General features: G+C 42.2%; 1 protein-coding gene across 1 annotated transcript in view; it reads right to left on the bottom strand.

Moving 5' to 3' along the window:
* LOC138568862 (exocyst complex component 1-like) overlaps positions 1 to 24,834 on the bottom strand; it is a 1,144,699-nt gene that overhangs the window by 273,129 nt on the left and 846,736 nt on the right. The window lies entirely within an intron of this gene.

The following is a 24,834-nucleotide window of genomic DNA, read 5'->3' as shown; positions in this document are numbered from 1 at the left end:
TGGCAAATTTCTCTCTAATACCTACGCATGAGCCATAAAGTGACAGCAGCTGGGAAATGGTGTGAGTACCGGATATATGAACTCAGTGTCTGGCAAATGTCTCTCTAATACCTACGCATGAGTGATAAGATGACAACAGCTGGGAAATGGTGTGAGTACCTGATATATGAACTCAGTGTCTGGCAAATGTCTCTCTAATATCTACGCATGTGCCATAAGATGACAACAGCTGGGAAATGGTGTGAGTACCTGATATTTGAACTCAGTGTCTGGCAAATGTCTCTCTAATATCTACGCATGACCCATAAGATGACAACAGCTGGGAAATGGTGTGAGTACCTGATATAGGAATTCAGTGTCTGGCAAATGTCTCTCTAATACGTACGCATGAGCCATAAGAGGACAACAGCTGGGAAATGGTGTGAGCACCCGATATATGAATTCAGTGTCTGCCAAATGTCTCTCTAATACCTACGCATGAGCCATAAAGTGACAGCAGCTGGGAAATGGTGTGAGTACCGGATATATGAACTCAGTGTCTGGCAAATGTCTCTCTAATACCTATGCATGAGCCATAAGATGACAACAGCTGGGAAATGGTGTGAGTACCTGATATATGAACTCAGTGTCTGGCAAATGTCTCCCTAATACCTATGCATGACCCACAAGATGACAACAGCTGGGAAATGGTGTGAGTACCTGATATAGGAATTCAGTGCCTGGCAAATGTCTATCTAATACCTACGCATCAGCCATAAGATGACAACATCTGGGAAATGGTGTGAGTACCTGATATATGAACTCAGTGTCTGGCAAATGTCTCTATAATACCTACGCATGAGCCATAAGATGACAACAGCTGGGAAATGGTGTGAGTATCTGATATATGAACTCAGTGTCTGGCAAATGTCTCTCTAATACCTACGCATGAGCCATAAGATGACAACAGCTGGGAAATGGTGTGAGTACCTGATATATGAACTCAGTGTCTGGCAAATGTCTCTCTAATACCTACGCATGAGCCATAAGATGACAACAGCTGGGAAATGGTGTGAGTACCTGATATAGGAATTCGCTATCTGGCAAATGTCTCTCTAATACCTACCCATGAGCCATGAGATGACAACAGCTGGGAAATGGTGTGAGTACCTGATATATGAACTCAGTGTCTGGCAAATGTCTCTCTTATACCTACACATGAGCCATAAAATGACAACAGCTGGGAAATGGTGTGAGCACCTGATATATGAATTCAGTGTCTGGCAAATTTCTCTCTAATACCTACGCATGAGCCATAAAGTGACAGCAGCTGGGAAATGGTGTGAGTACCGGATATATGAACTCAGTGTCTGGCAAATGTCTCTCTAATACCTACGCTTGAGCCATAAGATGATAAAAGCTGGGAGATGGTGTGAGTACCTGATATATGAACTCAGTGTCTGGCAAATGTCTCTCTAATATCTACGCATGTGCCATAAGATGACAACAGCTGGGAAATGGTGTGAGTACCTGATATTTGAACTCAGTGTCTGGCAAATGTCTCTCTAATATCTACGCATGACCCATAAAATGACAACAGCTGGGAAATGGTGTGAGTACCTGATATAGGAATTCAGTGTCTGGCAAATGTCTCTCTAATACGTACGCATGAGCCATAAGATGGCAACAGCTGGGAAATGGTGTGAGTACCTGATATAGGAATTCAGTGTCTGGCAAATGTCTCTCTAATACCTACGCATGAGCCATAAGATGACAACAGCTGGGAAATGGTGTGAGTACCTGATATAGGAATTCAGTGTCTGGCAAATGTCTCTCTAATACCTATGCATGAGCCATAAGATGACAGCTGGGAAATGGTGTGAGTACCTGATATATGAACTCAGTGTCTGGCAAATGTATCTCTAATACCTACGCATGAGCCATAAAATGACAGCTGGGAAATGGTGTGAGTACCTGATATATGAACTCAGTGTTTGGCAAATGTCTATCTAATACCTACGCATGAGCCATAAGATGACAACAGCAGGGAAATGGTGTGAGTACCTGATATAGGAATTCAGTGTCTGCCAAATGTCTCTCTAATACCTATGCATGAGCCATAAGATGACAGCTGGGAAATGGTGTGAGTACCTGGTATATGAACTCAGTGTCTGGCAAATGTCTCTCTAATACCTACGCATGAGCCATAAGATGACAACAGCTGGGAAATGGTGTGAGTACCTGATATAGGAATTCAGTGTCTCGCAAATGTCTCTCTAATACCTATGCATGAGCCATAAGATGACAACAGCTGGGAAATGGTGTGAGTACCTGATATAGGAATTCAGTGCCTGGCAAATGTCTATCTAATACCTACGCATCAGCCATAAGATGACAACAGCTGGGAAATGGTGTGAGTACCTGATATATGAACTCAGTGTCTGGCAAATGTCTCTCTAATACCTACGCATGAGCCATAAGATGACAACAGCTGGGAAATGGTGTGAGTATCTGATATATGAACTCAGTGTCTGGCAAATGTCTCTCTAATACCTACGCATGAGCCATAAGATGACAACAGCTGGGAAATGGTGTGAGTACCTGATATATGAACTCAGTGTCTGGCAAATGTCTCTCTAATACCTACGCATGAGCCATAAGATGACAACAGCTGGGAAATGGTGTGAGTACCTGATATAGGAATTCGCTATCTGGCAAATGTCTCTCTAATACCTACCCATGAGCCATAAGATGACAACAGCAGGGAAATGGTGTGAGTACCTGATATATGAACTCAGTGTCTGGCAAATGTCTCTCTAATACCTACACATGAGCCATAAAATGACAACAGCTGGGAAATGGTGTGAGCACCTGATATATGAATTCAGTGTCTGCCAAATGTCTCTCTAATACCTATGCATGAGCCATAAAGTGACAGCAGCTGGGAAATGGTGTGAGTACCGGATATATGAACTCAGTGTCTGGCAAATGTCTCTCTAATACCTACGCATGAGTGATAAGATGACAACAGCTGGGAAATGGTGTGAGTACCTGATATAAGAATTCAGTGCCTGGCAAATGTCTCTCTAATACCTACGCATGAGCCATAAAATGACAGCTGGGAAATGGTGTGAGTACCTGATATATGAACTCATTGTTTGGCAAATGTCTATCTTATACCTACGCTTGAGCCATAAAATGATAAAAGCTGGGAGATGGTGTGAGTACCTGATATATGAACTCAGTGTCTTGCAAATGTCTCTCTAATATCTACGCATGTGCCATAAAATGACAACAGCTGGGAAATGGTGTGAGTCCCTGATATTTGAACTCAGTGTCTGGCAAATGTCTCTCTAATATCTACGCATGACCCATAAGATGACAACAGCTGGGAAATGGTGTGAGTACCTGATATAGGAATTCAGTGTCTGGCAAATGTCTCTCTAATACGTACGCATGAGCCATAAGTTGGCAACAGCTGGGAAATGGTGTGAGTACCTGGTATATGAACTCAGTGTCTGGCAAATGTCTCTCTAATACCTACGCATGAGCCATAAGATGACAACAGCTGGGAAATGGTGTGAGTACCTAATATAGGAATTCAGTGTCTGGCAAATGTCTCTCTAATACCTATGCATGAGCCATAAGATGACAGCTGGGAAATGGTGTGAGTACGTGATATATGAACTCAGTGTCTGGCAAATGTATCTCTAATACCTATGCATGAGCCATAAGATGACAGCTGGGAAATGGTGTGAGTACCTGATATATGAACTCAGTGTTTGGCAAATGTCTATCTAATACCTACGCATGAGCCATAAGATGACAACAGCAGGGAAATGGTGTGAGTACCTGATATAGGAATTCAGTGTCTGCCAAATGTCTCTCTAATACCTATGCATGAGCCATAAGATGACAGCTGGGAAATGGTGTGAGTACCTGGTATATGAACTCAGTGTCTGGCAAATGTCTCTCTAATACCTACGCATGAGCCATAAGATGACAACAGCTGGGAAATGGTGTGAGTACCTGATATAGGAATTCAGTGTCTCGCAAATGTCTCTCTAATACCTACGCATGAGCCATAAGATGACAGCTGGGAAATGGTGTGAGTACCTGGTATATGAACTCAGTGTCTGGCAAATGTCTCTCTAATACCTGCGCATGAGCCATAAGATGACAACAGCTGGGAAATGGTGTGAGTACCTGATATAGGAATTCAGTGTCTGGCAAATGTCTCTCTAATACCTATGCATGAGCCATAAGAGGACAGCTGTGGAATGGTGTGAGTACCTGATATATGAACTCAGTGTTTGGCAAATGTCTATCTAATACCTACGCATGAGCCATAAGATGACAACAGCTGGGAAATGGTGTGAGTACCTGATATAGGAATTCAGTATCTGGCAAATGTCTCTCTAATACCTACCCATGAGCCATAAAATGACAACAACTGGGAAATGGTGTGAGTACCTGATATATGAACTCAGTGTCTGGCAAATGTCTCTCTAATACCTACGCATGAGCCATAAGATGACAACAGCTGGGAAATGGTGTGGGTACCTGATATAGAAATGCAGTGTCTGGCAAATGTCTCTCTAATACCTACGCATGAGCCATAAAGTGACAACAGCTGGGAAATGGTGTGAGTACCGGATATATGAACTCAGTGTCTGGCAAATGTCTCTCTAATACCTACGCATGAGTCATAAGATGACAACAGCTGGGAAATGGTGTGAGTACCTGATATAGGAATTCAGTGCCTGGCAAATCTCTCTCTAATACCTACGCATGAGCCATAAATTGACAGCTGGGAAATGGTGTGAGTACCTGATATATGAACTCAGTGTTTGGCAAATGTCTATCTAATACCTACGCATGAGCCATAAGATGACAACAGCTGGGAAATGGTGTGAGTACCTAATATAGGAATTCAGTGTCTGGCAAATGTCTCTCTAATACCTATGCATGAGCCATAAGATGACAGCTGGGAAATGGTGTGAGTACCTGATATATGAACTCAGTGTCTGGCAAATGTATCTCTAATACCTACGCATGAGCCATAAGATGACAGCTGGGAAATGGTGTGAGTACCTGATATATGAACTCAGTGTTTGGCAAATGTCTATCTAATACCTACGCATGAGCCATAAGATGACAACAGCAGGGAAATGGTGTGAGTACCTGATATAGGAATTCAGTGTCTGCCAAATGTCTCTCTAATACCTATGCATAAGCCATAAGATGACAGCTGGGAAATGGTGTGAGTACCTGGTATATGAACTCAGTGTCTGGCAAATGTCTCTCTAATACCTATGCATGAGCCATAAGATGACAACAGCTGGGAAATGGTGTGAGTACCTGATATAGGAATTCAGTGTCTCGCAAATGTCTCTCTAATACCTACGCATGAACCATAAGATGACAGCTGGGAAATGGTGTGAGTACCTGGTATATGAACTCAGTGTCTGGCAAATGTCTCTCTAATACCTACGCATGAGCCATAAGATGACAACAGCTGGGAAATGGTGTGAGTACCTGATATAGGAATTCAGTGTCTGGCAAATGTCTCTCTAATACCTATGCATGAGCCATAAGATGACAGCTGTGGAATGGTGTGAGTACCTGATATATGAACTCAGTGTTTGGCAAATGTCTATCTAATACCTACGCATGAGCCATAAGATGACAACAGCTGGGAAATGGTGTGAGTACCTGATATAGGAATTCAGTATCTGGCAAATGTCTCTCTAATACCTACCCATGAGCCATAAAATGACAACAACTGGGAAATGGTGTGAGTACCTGATATATGAACTCAGTGTCTGGCAAATGTCTCTCTAATACCTACGCATGAGCCATAAGATGACAACAGCTGGGAAATGGTGTGGGTACCTGATATAGAAATGCAGTGTCTGGCAAATGTCTCTCTAATACCTACGCATGAGCCATAAAGTGACAACAGCTGGGAAATGGTGTGAGTACCGGATATATGAACTCAGTGTCTGGCAAATGTCTCTCTAATACCTACGCACAAGCCATAAAATGACAAAAACTGGGAAATGGTTTGAGTACCTGATATAGGAATTCAGTGCCGGGCAAATGTCTCTCTAATACCTACGCATGAGCCATAAGATGACAACAGCTGGGAAATGGTGTGAGTACCTGATATATGAACTCAGTGTCTGGCAAATGTTTCTCTAATACCTACGCATCAGTCATAAAATGACAACAGCTGGGAAATGGTGTGAGTACCTGATATAGGAATTCAGTGCGTGGCAAATGTCTCTCTAATACCTACGCATGAGATATAAAATGACAGCTGGGAAATGGCGTGAGTACCTGATATATGAACTCAGTGTTTGGCAAATGTCTGTCTAATACCTACGCTTGAGCCATGAGATGACAAAAGCTGGGAAATGGTGTGAGTACCTGATATATGAACTCAGTGTCTGGCAAATGTCTCTATAACATCTACGCATGCGCCATAAGATGACAATGCCTGGGAAATGGTGTGAGTACCTGATATATGAACTCAGTGTCTGGCAAATGTCTCTCTAACATCTACGCATGCGCCATAAAATGAGAACGCCTGGAAAATTGTGTGAGTACCTGCTATTTGAACTCAGTGTCTGGCAAATGTCTCTCTAATATCTACGCATGAGCCATAAAATGACACCAGCTGGGAAATGGTGTAAATTCCTGATATAGGAATTCAGTATCTGGCAAATGTCTCTCTAATACCTATGCATGAGGCATAAGATGACAGCTGGGAAATGGTGTGAGTACCTGATATAGGAATTCAGTGACTTGCAAATGTCTCTCTAATACCTACGCATGAGCCATAAGATGACAACAGCTGGGAAATGGTGTGAGTACCTGATATAGGAATTCAGTGTCTGGCAAATGTCTCTCTAATACCTATGCCTGAGCCATAAGATGACAGCTGTGGAATGGTGTGAGTACCTGATATATGAACTCAGTGTTTGGCAAATGTCTATCTAATACCTACGCATGAGCCATAAAATGACAACAGCTGGGAAATGGTGTGAGTACCTGATATAGGAATTCAGTATCTGGCAAATGTCTCTCTAATACCTACCCATGAGCCATAAAATGACAACAACTGGGAAATGGTGTGAGTACCTGATATATGAACTCAGTGTCTGGCAAATGTCTCTCTAATACCTACGCATGAGCCATAAGATGACAACAGCTGGGAAATGGTGTGGGTACCTGATATAGAAATGCAGTGTCTGGCAAATGTCTCTCTAATACCTACGCATGAGCCATAAAGTGACAACAGCTGGGAAATGGTGTGAGTACCGGATATATGAACTCAGTGTCTGGCAAATGTCTCTCTAATACCTACGCACAAGCCATAAAATGACAAAAACTGGGAAATGGTTTGAGTACCTGATATAGGAATTCAGTGCCGGGCAAATGTCTCTCTAATACCTACGCATGAGCCATAAGATGACAACAGCTGGGAAATGGTGTGAGTACCTGATATATGAACTCAGTGTCTGGCAAATGTCTCTCTAATACCTACGCATCAGTCATAAAATGACAACAGCTGGGAAATGGTGTGAGTACCTGATATAGGAATTCAGTGCGTGGCAAATGTCTCTCTAATACCTACGCATGAGATATAAAATGACAGCTTGGAAATGGCGTGAGTACCTGATATATGAACTCAGTGTTTGGCAAATGTCTGTCTAATACCTACGCTTGAGCCATGAGATGACAAAAGCTGGGAAATGGTGTGAGTACCTGATATATGAACTCAGTGTCGGGCAAATGTCTCTATAACATCTACGCATGCGCCATAAGATGCCAATGCCTGGGAAATGGTGTGAGTACCTGATATATGAACTCAGTGTCTGGCAAATGTCTCTCTAACATCTACGCATGCGCCATAAAATGAGAACGCCTGGAAAATTGTGTGAGTACCTGCTATTTGAACTCAGTGTCTGGCAAATGTCTCTCTAATATCTACGCATGAGCCATAAAATGACACCAGCTGGGAAATGGTGTAAATTCCTGATATAGGAATTCAGTATCTGGCAAATGTCTCTCTAATACCTATGCATGAGGCATAAGATGACAGCTGGGAAATGGTGTGAGTACCTGATATAGGAATTCAGTGACTGGCAAATGTCTCTCTAATACCTACGCATGAGCCATAAGATGACAACAGCTGGGAAATGGTGTGAGTACCTGATATATGAACTCAGGGTCTGGCAAATGTCTATCTAATACCTACGCTTGAGCCATAAAATGACAAAAGCAGGGAAATGGTGTGAGTACCTGATATATGAACTCAGTGTCTGCCAAATGTCTCTCTAATACCTACGCATGAGCCATAAGAGGACAACAGCTGGGAAATGGTGTGAGCACCCGATATATGAATTCAGTGTCTGCCAAATGTCTCTCTATTACCTACGCATGAGCCATAAAGTGACAGCAGCTGGGAAATGGTGTGAGTACCGGATATATGAACTCAGTGTCTGGCAAATGTCTCTCTAATACCTACGCATGAGTGATAAGATGACAACAGCTGGGAAATGGTGTGAGTACCTGATAGAAGAATTCAGTGCCTGGCAAATGTCTCTCTAATATCTACGCATGTGCCATAAGATGACAACAGCTGGGAAATGGTGTGAGTACCTGATATTTGAACTCAGTGTCTGGCAAATGTCTCTCTAATATCTACGCATGAGCCATAAGAGGACAACAGCTGGGAAATGGTGTGAGCACCCGATATATGAATTCAGTGTCTGCCAAATGTCTCTCTAATACCTACGCATGAGCCATAAAGTGACAGCAGCTGGGAAATGGTGTGAGTACCGGATATATGAACTCAGTGTCTGGCAAATGTCTCTCTAATACCTACGCATGCGCCATAAGATGACAACAGCTGGGAAATGGTGTGAGTACCTGATATAGGAATTCAGTGCCTGGCAAATGTCTCTCTAATATCTACGCATGTGCCATAAGATGACAACAGCTGGGAAATGGTGTGAGTACCTGATATTTGAACTCAGTGTCTGGCAAATGTCTCTCTAATATCTACGCATGACCCATAAGATGACAACAGCTGGGAAATGGTGTAAATTCCTGATATAGGAATTCAGTATCTGGCAAATGTCTCTCTAATACCTATGCATGAGGCATAAAATGACAGCTGGGAAATGGTGTGAGTACCTGATATTTGAACTCAGTGTCTGGCAAATGTCTCTCTAATACCTACGCATGCGCCATAAGATGACAACAGCTGGGAAATGGTGTGAGTACCTGATATAGGAATTCAGTGTCTGGCAAATGTCTCTCTAATACCTACGCATGAGCCATAAGATGACAACAGCTGGGAAATGGTGTGAGTACCTGATATATGAACTCAGTGTCTGGCAAATGTCTATCTAATACCTACGCTTGAGCCATAAGATGACAAAAGCAGGGAAATGGTGTGAGTACCTGATATATGAACTCAGTGTCTGGCAAATATCTCTCTAATACCTACGCATGAGCCATAAGATGACAACAGCTGGGAAATGGTGTGAGTACCTGATATATGAACTCAGTGTCTGGCAAATGTCTCTCTAATACCTATGCATGAGCCATAAGATGACAACAGGTGGGAAATGGTGTGAGTACCTGATATATGAACTCAGTGTCTGGCAAATGTCTCCCTAATACCTATGCATGACCCACAAGATGACAACAGCTGGGAAATGGTGTGAGTACCTGATATAGGAATTCAGTGCCTGGCAAATGTCTATCTAATACCTACGCATCAGCCATAAGATGACAACAGCTGGGAAATGGTGTGAGTACCTGATATATGAACTCAGTGTCTGGCAAATGTCTCTATAATACCTACGCATGAGCCATAAGATGACAACAGCTGGGAAATGGTGTGAGTATCTGATATATGAACTCAGTGTCTGGCAAATGTCTCTCTAATACCTACGCATGAGCCATAAGATGACAACAGCTGGGAAATGGTGTGAGTACCTGATATATGAACTCAGTGTCTGGCAAATGTCTCTCTAATACCTACGCATGAGCCATAAGATGACAACAGCTGGGAAATGGTGTGAGTACCTGATATAGGAATTCGCTATCTGGCAAATGTCTCTCTAATACCTACCCATGAGCCATGAGATGACAACAGCTGGGAAATGGTGTGAGTACCTGATATATGAACTCAGTGTCTGGCAAATGTCTCTCTTATACCTACACATGAGCCATAAAATGACAACAGCTGGGAAATGGTGTGAGCACCTGATATATGAATTCAGTGTCTGGCAAATTTCTCTCTAATACCTACGCATGAGCCATAAAGTGACAGCAGCTGGGAAATGGTGTGAGTACCGGATATATGAACTCAGTGTCTGGCAAATGTCTCTCTAATACCTACGCATGAGTGATAAGATGACAACAGCTGGGAAATGGTGTGAGTACCTGATATATGAACTCAGTGTCTGGCAAATTTCTCTCTAATATCTACGCATGTGCCATAAGATGACAACAGCTGGGAAATGGTGTGAGTACCTGATATTTGAACTCAGTGTCTGGCAAATGTCTCTCTAATATCTACGCATGACCCATAAGATGACAACAGCTGGGAAATGGTGTGAGTACCTGATATAGGAATTCAGTGTCTGGCAAATGTCTCTCTAATACGTACGCATGAGCCATAAGAGGACAACAGCTGGGAAATGGTGTGAGCACCCGATATATGAATTCAGTGTCTGCCAAATGTCTCTCTAATACCTACGCATGAGCCATAAAGTGACAGCAGCTGGGAAATGGTGTGAGTACCGGATATATGAACTCAGTGTCTGGCAAATGTCTCTATAATACCTATGCATGAGCCATAAGATGACAACAGCTGGGAAATGGTGTGAGTACCTGATATATGAACTCAGTGTCTGGCAAATGTCTCCCTAATACCTATGCATGACCCACAAGATGACAACAGCTGGGAAATGGTGTGAGTACCTGATATAGGAATTCAGTGCCTGGCAAATGTCTATCTAATACCTACGCATCAGCCATAAGATGACAACATCTGGGAAATGGTGTGAGTACCTGATATATGAACTCAGTGTCTGGCAAATGTCTCTATAATACCTACGCATGAGCCATAAGATGACAACAGCTGGGAAATGGTGTGAGTATCTGATATATGAACTCAGTGTCTGGCAAATGTCTCTCTAATACCTACGCATGAGCCATAAGATGACAACAGCTGGGAAATGGTGTGAGTACCTGATATATGAACTCAGTGTCTGGCAAATGTCTCTCTAATACCTACGCATGAGCCATAAGATGACAACAGCTGGGAAATGGTGTGAGTACCTGATATAGGAATTCGCTATCTGGCAAATGTCTCTCTAATACCTACCCATGAGCCATGAGATGACAACAGCTGGGAAATGGTGTGAGTACCTGATATATGAACTCAGTGTCTGGCAAATGTCTCTCTTATACCTACACATGAGCCATAAAATGACAACAGCTGGGAAATGGTGTGAGCACCTGATATATGAATTCAGTGTCTGGCAAATTTCTCTCTAATACCTACGCATGAGCCATAAAGTGACAGCAGCTGGGAAATGGTGTGAGTACCGGATATATGAACTCAGTGTCTGGCAAATGTCTCTCTAATACCTACGCTTGAGCCATAAGATGATAAAAGCTGGGAGATGGTGTGAGTACCTGATATATGAACTCAGTGTCTGGCAAATGTCTCTCTAATATCTACGCATGTGCCATAAGATGACAACAGCTGGGAAATGGTGTGAGTACCTGATATTTGAACTCAGTGTCTGGCAAATGTCTCTCTAATATCTACGCATGACCCATAAGATGACAACAGCTGGGAAATGGTGTGAGTACCTGATATAGGAATTCAGTGTCTGGCAAATGTCTCTCTAATACGTACGCATGAGCCATAAGATGGCAACAGCTGGGAAATGGTGTGAGTACCTGATATATGAATTCAGTGTCTGGCAAATGTCTCTCTAATACCTACGCATGAGCCATAAGATGACAACAGCTGGGAAATGGTGTGAGTACCTGATATAGGAATTCAGTGTCTGGCAAATGTCTCTCTAATACCTATGCATGAGCCATAAGATGACAGCTGGGAAATGGTGTGAGTACCTGATATATGAACTCAGTGTCTGGCAAATGTATCTCTAATACCTACGCATGAGCCATAAAATGACAGCTGGGAAATGGTGTGAGTACCTGATATATGAACTCAGTGTTTGGCAAATGTCTATCTAATACCTACGCATGAGCCATAAGATGACAACAGCAGGGAAATGGTGTGAGTACCTGATATAGGAATTCAGTGTCTGCCAAATGTCTCTCTAATACCTATGCATGAGCCATAAGATGACAGCTGGGAAATGGTGTGAGTACCTGGTATATGAACTCAGTGTCTGGCAAATGTCTCTCTAATACCTACGCATGAGCCATAAGATGACAACAGCTGGGAAATGGTGTGAGTACCTGATATAGGAATTCAGTGTCTCGCAAATGTCTCTCTAATACCTATGCATGAGCCATAAGATGACAACAGCTGGGAAATGGTGTGAGTACCTGATATAGGAATTCAGTGCCTGGCAAATGTCTATCTAATACCTACGCATCAGCCATAAGATGACAACAGCTGGGAAATGGTGTGAGTACCTGATATATGAACTCAGTGTCTGGCAAATGTCTCTCTAATACCTACGCATGAGCCATAAGATGACAACAGCTGGGAAATGGTGTGAGTATCTGATATATGAACTCAGTGTCTGGCAAATGTCTCTCTAATACCTACGCATGAGCCATAAGATGACAACAGCTGGGAAATGGTGTGAGTACCTGATATATGAACTCAGTGTCTGGCAAATGTCTCTCTAATACCTACGCATGAGCCATAAGATGACAACAGCTGGGAAATGGTGTGAGTACCTGATATAGGAATTCGCTATCTGGCAAATGTCTCTCTAATACCTACCCATGAGCCATAAGATGACAACAGCAGGGAAATGGTGTGAGTACCTGATATATGAACTCAGTGTCTGGCAAATGTCTCTCTAATACCTACACATGAGCCATAAAATGACAACAGCTGGGAAATGGTGTGAGCACCTGATATATGAATTCAGTGTCTGGCAAATGTCTCTCTAATACCTATGCATGAGCCATAAAGTGACAGCAGCTGGGAAATGGTGTGAGTACCGGATATATGAACTCAGTGTCTGGCAAATGTCTCTCTAATACCTACGCATGAGTGATAAGATGACAACAGCTGGGAAATGGTGTGAGTACCTGATATAAGAATTCAGTGCCTGGCAAATGTCTCTCTAATACCTACGCATGAGCCATAAAATGACAGCTGGGAAATGGTGTGAGTACCTGATATATGAACTCATTGTTTGGCAAATGTCTATCTTATACCTACGCTTGAGCCATAAAATGATAAAAGCTGGGAGATGGTGTGAGTACCTGATATATGAACTCAGTGTCTTGCAAATGTCTCTCTAATATCTACGCATGTGCCATAAAATGACAACAGCTGGGAAATGGTGTGAGTCCCTGATATTTGAACTCAGTGTCTGGCAAATGTCTCTCTAATATCTACGCATGACCCATAAGATGACAACAGCTGGGAAATGGTGTGAGTACCTGATATAGGAATTCAGTGTCTGGCAAATGTCTCTCTAATACGTACGCATGAGCCATAAGTTGGCAACAGCTGGGAAATGGTGTGAGTACCTGGTATATGAACTCAGTGTCTGGCAAATGTCTCTCTAATACCTACGCATGAGCCATAAGATGACAACAGCTGGGAAATGGTGTGAGTACCTAATATAGGAATTCAGTGTCTGGCAAATGTCTCTCTAATACCTATGCATGAGCCATAAAATGACAGCTGGGAAATGGTGTGAGTACCTGATATATGAACTCAGTGTCTGGCAAATGTATCTCTAATACCTATGCATGAGCCATAAGATGACAGCTGGGAAATGGTGTGAGTACCTGATATATGAACTCAGTGTTTGGCAAATGTCTATCTAATACCTACGCATGAGCCATAAGATGACAACAGCAGGGAAATGGTGTGAGTACCTGATATAGGAATTCAGTGTCTGCCAAATGTCTCTCTAATACCTATGCATGAGCCATAAGATGACAGCTGGGAAATGGTGTGAGTACCTGGTATATGAACTCAGTGTCTGGCAAATGTCTCTCTAATACCTACGCATGAGCCATAAGATGACAACAGCTGGGAAATGGTGTGAGTACCTGATATAGGAATTCAGTGTCTCGCAAATGTCTCTCTAATACCTACGCATGAGCCATAAGATGACAGCTGGGAAATGGTGTGAGTACCTGGTATATGAACTCAGTGTCTGGCAAATGTCTCTCTAATACCTACGCATGAGCCATAAGAAGACAACAGCTGGGAAATGGTGTGAGTACCTGATATAGGAATTCAGTGTCTGGCAAATGTCTCTCTAATACCTATGCATGAGCCATAAGAGGACAGCTGTGGAATGGTGTGAGTACCTGATATATGAACTCAGTGTTTGGCAAATGTCTATCTAATACCTACGCATGAGCCATAAGATGACAACAGCTGGGAAATGGTGTGAGTACCTGATATAGGAATTCAGTATCTGGCAAATGTCTCTCTAATACCTACCCATGAGCCATAAAATGACAACAACTGGGAAATGGTGTGAGTACCTGATATATGAACTCAGTGTCTGGCAAATGTCTCTCTAATACCTACGCATGAGCCATAAGATGACAACAGCTGGGAAATGGTGTGGGTACCTGATATAGAAATGCAGTGTCTGGCAAATGTCTCTCTAATACCTACGCATGAGCCATAAAGTGACAACAGCTGGGAAATGGTGTGAGTACCGGATATATGAACTCAGTGTCTGGCAAATGTCTCTCTAATACCTACGCATGAGTCATAAGATGACAACAGCTGGGAAATGGTGTGAGTACCTGATATAGGAATTCAGTGCCTGGCAAATCTCTCTCTAATACCTACGCATGAGCCATAAATTGACAGCTGGGAAATGGTGTGAGTACCTGATATATGAACTCAGTGTTTGGCAAATGTCTATCTAATACCTACGCATGAGCCATAAGATGACAACAGCTGGGAAATGGTGTGAGTACCTAATATAGGAATTCAGTGTCTGGCAAATGTCTCTCTAATACCTATGCATGAGCCATAAGATGACAGCTGGGAAATGGTGTGAGTACCTGATATATGAACTCAGTGTCTGGCAAATGTATCTCTAATACCTACGCATGAGCCATAAGATGACAGCTGGGAAATGGTGTGAGTACCTGATATATGAACTCAGTGTTTGGCAAATGTCTATCTAATACCTACGCATGAGCCATAAGATGACAACAGCAGGGAAATGGTGTGAGTACCTGATATAGGAATTCAGTGTCTGCCAAATGTCTCTCTAATACCTATGCATAAGCCATAAGATGACAGCTGGGAAATGGTGTGAGTACCTGGTATATGAACTCAGTGTCTGGCAAATGTCTCTCTAATACCTATGCATGAGCCATAAGATGACAACAGCTGGGAAATGGTGTGAGTACCTGATATAGGAATTCAGTGTCTCGCAAATGTCTCTCTAATACCTACGCATGAACCATAAGATGACAGCTGGGAAATGGTGTGAGTACCTGGTATATGAACTCAGTGTCTGGCAAATGTCTCTCTAATACCTACGCATGAGCCATAAGATGACAACAGCTGGGAAATGGTGTGAGTACCTGATATAGGAATTCAGTGTCTGGCAAATGTCTCTCTAATACCTATGCATGAGCCATAAGATGACAGCTGTGGAATGGTGTGAGTACCTGATATATGAACTCAGTGTTTGGCAAATGTCTATCTAATACCTACGCATGAGCCATAAGATGACAACAGCTGGGAAATGGTGTGAGTACCTGATATAGGAATTCAGTATCTGGCAAATGTCTCTCTAATACCTACCCATGAGCCATAAAATGACAACACTTGGGAAATGGTGTGAGTACCTGATATATGAACTCAGTGTCTGGCAAATGTCTCTCTAATACCTACGCATGAGTCATAAGATGACAACAGCTGGGAAATGGTGTGAGTACCTGATATAGGAATTCAGTGCCTGGCAAATCTCTCTCTAATACCTACGCATGAGCCATAAATTGACAGCTGGGAAATGGTGTGAGTACCTGATATATGAACTCAGTGTTTGGCAAATGTCTATCTAATACCTACGCTTGAGCCATAAGATGATAAAAGCTGGGAAATGGTGTGAGTACCTGATATATGAACTCAGTGTCTGGCAAATGTCTCTCTAATACCTACGCATGAGCCATAAGATGACAACAGCTGGGAAATGGTGTGAGTACCTAATATAGGAATTCAGTGTCTGGCAAATGTCTCTCTAATACCTATGCATGAGCCATAAGATGACAGCTGGGAAATGGTGTGAGTACCTGATATATGAACTCAGTGTCTGGCAAATGTATCTCTAATACCTACGCATGAGCCATAAGATGACAGCTGGGAAATGGTGTGAGTACCTGATATATGAACTCAGTGTTTGGCAAATGTCTCTCTTATATCTACGCATGACCCATAAGATGACAACAGCTGGGAAATGGTGTGAGTACCTGACATAGGAATTCAGTGTCTGGCAAATGTCTCTCTAATACCTACGCATGAGCCACAAGATGACAATAGCTGGGAAATGGTGTGAGTACCTGGTATATGAACTCAGTGTCTGCCAACTGATGAAGGAAGCTCTCCTCAGCCATCTCGTCATCCTCAGCCTCACGCTGCACACGAAAGACCCAACGCACGAGAAAGGAAACATCCTCAACCTAATCATCACCACATTGTCTTCACTCCACTACCGCTCTCCTCTCCTGCTTGGCTGGCTGACCACCTAGCCTTGATTAAACATCCTGCACACCACCCCTGTCAAGCACTCCCAGCAGAAACCCATCAGACAAACCTTCAGGTCCTTCAAGAACTTCCCTGTGGAAGCCCACATGGAAGACAACCTTACTACACCTTACCCTCATGGAAGTCTGTGATACCCTGGGCATCACAGATCAGGCCCTGGCATGGCTTGCCTCCTTTCTCTCTGACCGGCCTTCCCAGGTGGAACTTAGTTCCTTTCTTTCCTCTATCACTGTCTCTACTTGTGGTGTGCCCCAGGGATCTAACCTATCCCCTGGTTCTTCAATATCTACATTGCCCCCTTGGCCTACAGGATCTCTACCTTTACCTCTAACTTTCAGTGTTATGCGGATGACACGCAGCTCTCTTTCAGGCTACCCTCTAACTCCTCCTCGCTCATCCCTGACTGCTAGTCCATAATTCAGTGGTAACTCCGTTTGGAGATATTCCACCGGATTTATCACCAGAACACCGCCAATCTTGTAATGAGTCTGTGTTTTGTTGAGATTTGAGAACTGAAAAACGAAAAAGTAAAGAACATGCCTTTGCAAACTAAAACCCTGGTGTTGAACAATGAATATGGCATGACAACAGTTATATGGGTTTTGCACTGTGGGTTATCTGTGATGCATAGGCACATCATGTGGGTCTTCTGGGTTATCAGTGATGAACAGATTTGGAGTGTGTTTGCCACTAAGGCTTATCAGTGATGTACAGAAACACAATTACAGTAACTTGTGGAGTACCACAAGGGTCCTGTGTGTCCCAGACACTTTAAAATATATTTACCAAGCCACTGTTCGATGATCTGGACCGCCTGGGTGTCACCTACACTAACTATGCAGATGACACCCAGGTCGTCATCCCGATCTCTGACAACCATGACAAGGACTCCACTTTACTGAACAAAATGTACCTCATCATTCAGGCATGGATGACCACACATGGCCTCTGCCTCAATGATGAGAAGACCAAACTTCTACTTACCGGCTCCTAAGCCAACCGAAACAAACTAGACACCCCCTTCAATTCATTCACCATAGACGGCATAATCATCTCAGTCTCTGAAAACGTTGAGACACTTGGCATCTACCTTGATTCCACGATAACCTTGTCGATACAAGTGAACACCATAGCCTTAGCTACAGCGTACACTTGTAAATTAATAAACTCATGCAGACCCTTACTCTCACCAGCAAGCTGTTCCACACTAGCTAGAGCCTTTATCCTATCCAAATTAGATTGCTGTAACACGCTCTACCTAGGCACAAGCAAACACACCTTAAATTAGCTACAGGTCCTACAAAACAATGCCCTCATAGCAGCCTATAACATACCTAGATCTCACCATGTCTCTGAAACAAGACGCAACTCCCGCTGGCTGTCTAGCACAAGTAGCATCTCGCTCAAAACCCTGACCCTCACGTATAAGTGCTTATCCAATTCTGGACCTAATTACTTGGTGAGCACATTCACAAAAAAAGCAATCTAACCGACCTACTAGATCAGCGCAATTGAACTGCCTCACTATCCCAAGGTACAACCGACAAAAAGCTGGAGGCAGCAGTTTCCCTGTCCTTGCATCCAAATTATGGAACTCCATCCCTACCAACCTAGGAACAGAACCCTCATTTACATTATTCAGATCAAAAACTAAAAGCAGGCTTTCTTCCCAGGAAGAATTTCCCTAGCCTAATTTCCAGTCTCCACCCAACTGCATTAATTACTGTATATATTACCACTGTATCACCTTAGCAACCTCTGTATTTTATGGATGTAACCAGTGTACACTTCCCCTGCTTTTACTGTGTACATTGCTGATTTTCACCTATTTTTGATGTAACCTATTATTACTATATATATTGTTATTCTGTATTCCTACATATGTACCCATAACCTGCAACCTGACTACAATGTAACTGAATCAACGCGCCCACATGTCTGAGGACTTGGTGCGCTATACAAATAAATAAATACAAAATGTGGGTACTCTAGGGTACCTATGGTACACGGTACCGAATTTGGGAACTCTGTGTTATCAGTACTTACAGGCACAGAAAGGGAGAGGGCTTTCTGGCTTATCATTGTTATACAGATGAAGAATGTTGGACCTCTGGTCTAGTATGAGTATGCTCGGGTACATAAAGCGGGAGGGTTAAAAGGTAGACCAAATTGTCCTTCTGAGTTATCTTTGATGTACAGGCACACTGTGTGCCTTCAGGCTTATTAGTGATGCATAGGTGCAGAATTTGTGACTTGGTTCTGTAGTGCCGTCTTTCAGTTGTGGTTGATTGTAAAGACCTGCAATTGCCACAGCTAGCGGCATGTGCAGGGCTTTCCTTTGACTGAGACGCAATAGGATTGCGAACTGTTCATAACAGAAAGGGTAGCTTCAACTGTGTGTTGCATTAATCGTACAATCTTGGGTTAGCGTTGGGTGGAGTGAGAACGCAGCACAATAGAGCAATACAGCAGGTAGAATGAAAAAGCAATGCACAAATGGGTGTTCTGCAAGAAAGGTACGTAGCCCATGCATTCACCAATCCATAAGAATCTAAGGGTCACAAATCGGTGTTCTCCTAATGTCAGACCCTCACAGAATAAGCAGTGGTGTCCCGCTTCAGAGCAACCGTTTTGGGGAGGGGAAAAGAGGACTAACATGGACAGGAATGGGTGGAATTGGGAAAGATTCGAAAGACAGCCTTCACAGCTAAACACAATGTTCCAGATGTCTGTGACCTAATAGTTCACCTTTTTTTGGGTTTGGGCACTCAGTATCAATTTGGAACATACTCCTGGAAAAATGTTTGTCATTAGAGTTTTTCTAAATTAAAAATTCATCTTCTCTAGCCTAACGTTTATTGGTATGTCGCTCCAAAGGTTGGGGTACATTTGTGGCATTAGTTCGCCCAAGCTCTCCCTTTTTTGCAGCTTGCTTAGGTCGGTAGACCAATAGTTGGTATAGTAAAGAAGTCCTTAGTTATCTTTGTGGATAACCCCCTTGAGATTTCCTTTTTTGCTGGATATTTTGTTTTCCTGTTTTTCTGCCCTCTCTTACTTCATAGCTTTGCAACAGCCCATGTAGCTTCTCCCCATATCTGCACTCACACTGCTGACCTGCTGGATATTCTCTGCCTGCTTCAGGAATCTCCTCAACATCTGCAGGAACATCCATCATCTTGTTGGAGGGTCTCATGCAGTGTCATTATTAACTGATGCATTGCCACTAACAAGCTAGACCTTTGTTGCAGCGCTTCCGGTCTCGTTCTCCCTCCGGGCCGCCATTTATCAACAGGGATTCTCATATTAGTAGCCACAAGGAGAATGACAGGGAAATTCATGTGCATGGGATCTTATCCTGGGAGCTTGTCACAACCCTGATAGTCTGCCAGCCTATTGCTCTCACTCCTTCCTACAGCCCTCGTCTGCTAGATGAGAGGGAAGAAGCCACAAAAGAGATTCAGAGTGGCTTAAACACTGCACGAGATGTAAGTGTCTTTCTACTGGAGCATGGACATAGGTTACAGTCATACCTACATTAGGGGCAGAGCCTTCCTCATTCGGAGGAGCGAGGAGCTACTACCTCTCCACTTGACTCTGTAGCAGTGTCATAGTCAAGTTCCACCCGATGTGATTCTTTAGGAAGTTGATGAGTCGTATCCTCTTAAAAATATGAGGACAATCCCAAAAACGTCTCAACCGTTTGCAGCTCAACGTAAACTATGCTTCTGTTGAGGCCAACTCACACGCATACATACACAGATTACACGGGACGCTGTTAACTCATGTCTTCACCTCTTTATTTCTCTAATACAATTGCACTTCCTTTCCCTCTCCCCTTCCTCCCGCCTTCCCTTTCCTCCCTCCTCCCGCCTTCTCCTTCGTACTGCAGTTCATCCCTCCTAAAGGGCTCCTGCTCCTTTTCCACCACAACACCCCCCGTTGCTTATCAGGGAGGCGTGTAGGTCTTCGTGTGATTCGTTGTGGGCGGACTGGTGACTTACCGGTCTCGGCGTCTGGCGCTCTGACCGGCAGATCTCCGGTCTCATCTGTTCTCGGCTCCTCTTCTCCTGTTGTCTCCGTGGCTGCAGCAGACTCCTCTTGATATAGTTCTTGAAAATGTGGGGAGCCTTTTTTATAGGGTACCTCCTCAATTGGACCTCAGCGCCCTTTTTGATAATAGTTTATTGTTCACCAATTACGGTCGCATGCCTAGGTAACAACGGAGTCTTCCTGGCCCCCTTGCTCCGTTCGAAAATGTATATAAGGGTTGTGTTACTCTTACTAATATCATGCGCCCTTGTCGTATCGTTGTAAGAAAAGATAAATCAATGCTTCTTATACTCCAAGTTAAGTCATTGATTTTTTATTACTCCTTTGGTTCCTTAGAAAAATGCCCTATATGATTACACGTGTTTCGACATTCTATGTCTTTTTCAAATCAGGGCTAGTTAAACATTACATAACAAAAATTACCATTTTTATAAATCCAAAAATGCACCCAATCAAAAATTAAACAACATTGATGAATGGCCATTTTGAGGGAGGGGGTAGGGTGGGATTGTTAGGAATGAGAAAAACGTTTTTCAAAATGGAGAAACAGAAATATTTGACAAAACACAATGAGAAAGAAAATTATTGTTAGAAATTGATTGATAAAAGATCGCTTCATAATTGTTTTATGTGTTCATCATTGAGTGTGTCGCTCACTCTTATTTCTTACCTAATCTGTTTCGTTCAAAATTCATAAGTTGAATGCTTAATTTCAATGGTCATGGGTTAAATCCCTAAAACATAAACATCATAAGGCTCATTAGTGAGTTTATTTGCCCCGCGTTATGTCAAATCACTTCAAATACTCAATGGGGCTGTTATTTTCTCGGCGGAGAGCGTGAGTATCAGTGCCATTAACCATGTTTAACTGTGTTGATCATTGCAATGCCTCTTGGCATCTCTCACTATTATGACTAGATCCAAAGAGTAATGCCACGTGGTCGCCACGTGTAGTTGGACCGTATAAACAGGACCCCCATTTCAGAGCCCCCTCAGCACGCTTACCTGCTCCTTGCGAGCGTATTCCGTTTCTAAAAGTCCCCGTGCATTCTGCATCTAGGTACTGATATTATTGTCAGCTTACTAACGGTACCGCTTAGTCCTACTACTATGTTTATTACTTTCGTCCTAATTCTTGCACAATACGATCAAAATGTCAATTGTTGTTTTGACGCAAGTTAAAATACTTCTTTTATATATATCAATTATGATTTACTAATCCAGGACGGAGTTTTAAACAAAAAAAAAAAAAATTTTCTCGATAATTTACCAATAAATCACATTTCTTGATAGTCCCTGGTCCAGCACTGATTTAAATTTATCAATAAGGTAATTTTGTCTCTAAGGTGCAATATACATAACTAGGCTATAGTCCAAAACTGTTCCGATCGTGTCCCTGACAGTCCTTTTTCTATTTTTAAACCCGCGGCCATATTTTGGGAAAATTTCAATTTTGACTTATGGAGATCACGTTCTCCTTGTTTGTTACACTTATCATTACATTGGTTTAGGTCCCTAATCATCGATGGCTTATTCTAAGTTAGTTATGTATGTAAGAATTTGCTTATATGTACCTTTGTACATAGAAAACTGATTCCGGAAAGCTATGTTTTTAGACAGAGCTGTCCCAATTTCTTAACATGCCATTCCAGCATTGCCCTCTGGTTGTTAATTGAAGTTTCTGAACCTGGTGTATAAAATATTATTATATGCCTATTCGACCCTTTCCAAATGGTGTTACCCCGAAGAAAAAGATATAAATTATTATATACACATACAAAAGTACTGGAAACAACTATTTTTAAATCACGTTATGTTGAACTTGGTTAACCATTATTTTCTTTATTTAAAGAAAGGAGGACATCTCATGTTCTGAATTTAAGCCTCTTTCCACTGAACGAAATTTACAAATTAATTTTGCTTCCTCTTGCCTCAATTTAATTTCAAGGTTTCCTCCTCTTGGTCCCATAGTCACTTTTCTGAGTCCAATAAATTTTAGATGTTTCTTATCAATTAATTGATGTTTTTGTTGCCAATGTTGAGCTAAGGGTAAGTTGGTATCCTGGCTACCAATACTTGAGATGTGTTCCCTTATTCTTATCCTAAGTTCCCTAATAGTGCTCCCTATGTATATATCTTCACATTGACAAATAATAGCGTAAACCACAAACTTACTTCTGCAATTAATCTGATCAACAATTTTATGTGATATACCATATTTGTCCTTGAAAGTCACTATGTTATTTTGAGTATATTTGCACATTGTGCATGTTCCACATTTCCGAAATCCTGTTGTTGGTGGCGGAAGCCACGTCAATGAGGTTTCTTTCTCTTCTGGAAGGAGTGAAGGGCTTAAAATGTTTTTGATGGTTTTGGCCCGTCTGTACGTCAACGTGGGTATGTCATTGATGTATTTCCGAACATTTTCATCTAGTTGCAGAAGATGCCAATTCTTCCTTAAAATCTTTCTCAATATTTTATTATTTGCACAGTAGTTCGTGATGAAGCTTATCTCTTGTCTATCATCTTGAGTAGTTTTTATTGTCTTTAAGGTGCTTGCTCTATCAATTTTGGAAGCCTTTTCTTTAGCTTGAGCTATGGTGTTGTTCCTGTATCCTCTTAATTGGAATCTCCTTGTGAGTAGTTTACACTCTTCTTCAAATTTCTCCTGTTCAGAACAATTCCTCCTCGCCCTAATGAATTCTCCTTTAGGTATATTTTTTATCACAGAGTTAGCATGACAACTGGTAGAGAATAAGGTGGAGTTTGCTTCAGTATTTTTCCTGAAAGTTTTGGTTTTGAGACGGTCAGCTTCTACATAAATGTTCAGGTCTAAAAAGTTGATTTCCTTAGTGCTGTCAGTTCCTGTAAATTCTATCCCCATAGTGTTCTTATTTGCTCTTTTTCTGAAGTCTTCCAGGGATCCCTCCTGCCCTTTCCAGATAATAAGTACATCATCTATGTACCGTGTCCAAAGTATAACATTAGCTTCATATTCTTTGTCCATGTAGATATGTTTATCTTCATACATCGCCATGGTTAAGTTGGCAAGGGCAGGTGCATATTTGATGCCCATTGCCACTCCTTGTGTTTGTTTGAAAAATTGGCCATTAAAGACGAATATGTTATTCTGTAATGTCAGTAGGAGCATTTCTTTCAACATATTTACTGCTTGATAGTTAGATGCAGTTTCCTTTGAAAATGTATAGTCTATGGTTTCTATTGCGGTATCATGTCTATCTAACTATCAAGCAGTAAATATGTTGAAAGAAATGCTCCTACTGACATTACAGAATAACATATTCGTCTTTAATGGCCAATTTTTCAAACAAACACAAGGAGTGGCAATGGGCATCAAATATGCACCTGCCCTTGCCAACTTAACCATGGCGATCTATGAAGATAAACATATCTACATGGACAAAGAATATGAAGCTAATGTTATACTTTGGACACGGTACATAGATGATGTACTTATTATCTGGAAAGGGCAGGAGGGATCCCTGGAAGACTTCAGAAAAAGAGCAAATAAGAACACTATGGGGATAGAATTTACAGGAACTGACAGCACTAAGGAAATCAACTTTTTAGACCTGAACATTTATGTAGAAGACGACCGTCTCAAAACCAAAACTTTCAGGAAAAATACTGAAGCAAACTCCACCTTATTCTCTACCAGTTGTCATGCTAACTCTGTGATAAAAAATATACCTAAAGGAGAATTCATTAGGGCGAGGAGGAATTGTTCTGAACAGGAGAAATTTGAAGAAGAGTGTAAACTACTCACAAGGAGATTC

Source organism: Ambystoma mexicanum, chromosome 2q, assembly GCF_040938575.1.
Source record: "Ambystoma mexicanum isolate Mex_15411 chromosome 2q, UKY_AmexF1_1, whole genome shotgun sequence".
NCBI classification, from domain to species: domain Eukaryota; kingdom Metazoa; phylum Chordata; class Amphibia; order Caudata; family Ambystomatidae; genus Ambystoma; species Ambystoma mexicanum.
Note: the sequence above shows the minus strand (reverse complement) of the source record. Positions and strands in the feature narration are given on the sequence as shown.